Raw genomic sequence first — 1,740 nt, forward strand, 5'->3', positions numbered from 1 at the left:
CCAATGATTTGACCCTTCTCAAACAGACTAACTTCTTTTCCACGACCACGGGATGTGTCTTTCGACAATGGTTGTTTAGGAAATGAGAAGCAAGTCATTGCACCAGTTGGGGTTAAATAACTTGTTGCCAGCTGAAAGATAATCGCCCATGCAGTAATTATCCAATAGGAGGCTCATACCTATTTGCTTAGTTGAATCCAGTTGGCGACTTTTTTTTTTGGCCAGGCAGTGTATTTATAATACAACTATCTGTAAGATTTATCTATTCTGATATTAGGATCCCCATGTTGAGACACCTGCTTTGAATGTTGCAATCGTATTAAATGGCCGTTATTAGCGGTTATTAGTCCCATAAAATGGCTTCAGATTCTGCCTCCTACCTACCAGTAGACTTCGTAGGTTGCTATCACCACAGTCCTAATCCTAATTTATTTTTTATGCAGAATTACTTAATGTATTTATGTATAATCGTAACATAATTTTTGTAGTTTCTCATCTATTGTAAAAAAAAAAAAATGTTGCTTGACATGTTCATATCGAACAACCCCTCCCTAAAAAATATATCCTGACAACTGAGTTGTTTTTAAACACATCATAAAATCTGTTTGACTGAAACGTTTGGAATTTACTTGGAGTAAAGGTTTAAAGTTCAGGGTTTTTTTTTAAAGAATGTATGCTGTTAATAAATTACATAAAGGGTGTAAAGTATGTAAATAAAGTGAAATTTAAGGTGTTAGACGTGGCCAAAGCTGCTGTTGTCAATGATAAACTGCATATCGATCTGAAAATCTCACACCGAAAGAAACAATTATAAGAGTTTTATTGGTACAATTACTTTAGTCTTTGCCGCTCAGACCTCAGCAGGAAACATTAACAGAGAATAAATTTTGATATGCATAAACAGGAGTAAATAATAGGGATTTTTCCCCCTTGGCCTGAAACTGGTGGTGGAATGGAGAGGATGACATTGACTGCTAACTGGCGAGACGGTGTGCTTGAGCTGTATGAAGAAATCCGCTAGACTGCGTGAGCTGATAGTGCATCACTCTGGGACCTAGAAGTGAGCAAGCATGAAGTGACAGTGGAGAGGAAAAACTCCCCATTTGGGAAGAAACTGACAGAACCAGGCTCATCATGGCGGTCTTCTGTTGGAGCGGTTGAGATGAGATGAGGAACGTAGTAAGAGTCCGGGAGGAATGACACTTTGATGAAGCTTAGCAACGATAGTGGAGGAGGGGATGGAGGTGGGTTAAATCGGGTTAATCTGAATAGAAATCTGACATCTTCTTCTTCTATGAGATGTGGATTGGAGTGCCTTTTAAGATGAACTATGGATGCTGATTGGCCCGTGACGGAGGTGAATAGTAAGCGTTTCTTCAGTTGAACTTCCAACTAGGCTCTACTATCAGTTGTAAGAAATCTATTAGAAGGTAAAAAGAGGCACAGTCTGAAGCCATTCAATGGAGCTGATAACCGCTAATAACAGCAATTTAATGGTGGATCACACCAAAACGGGTGGCTGAGGCCACAAAATTTCTTAGTAGCTTTTTGCCCAATTATTTACTTTTTTTTAAAATTCAGTTTCATGCCTTCTGTGTTTTTCATAGGATGCAAAAAAAATGTGCGCATATAAAATGTTTTTCCTGTGAGCAACACTTTTATTGAGCCACCTGACAGGCAGACTGCAGCATAAAAAGTTAATCAGATGTTGACCTGTACTTTTTCAGCAAAAAAAAAAAA

The sequence above is a fragment of the Cyprinodon variegatus genome, unplaced genomic scaffold, assembly GCF_000732505.1.
Source record: "Cyprinodon variegatus isolate N-32 unplaced genomic scaffold, C_variegatus-1.0 Scaffold856, whole genome shotgun sequence".
In the NCBI taxonomy this organism is placed as follows: Eukaryota; Metazoa; Chordata; class Actinopteri; order Cyprinodontiformes; family Cyprinodontidae; genus Cyprinodon; species Cyprinodon variegatus.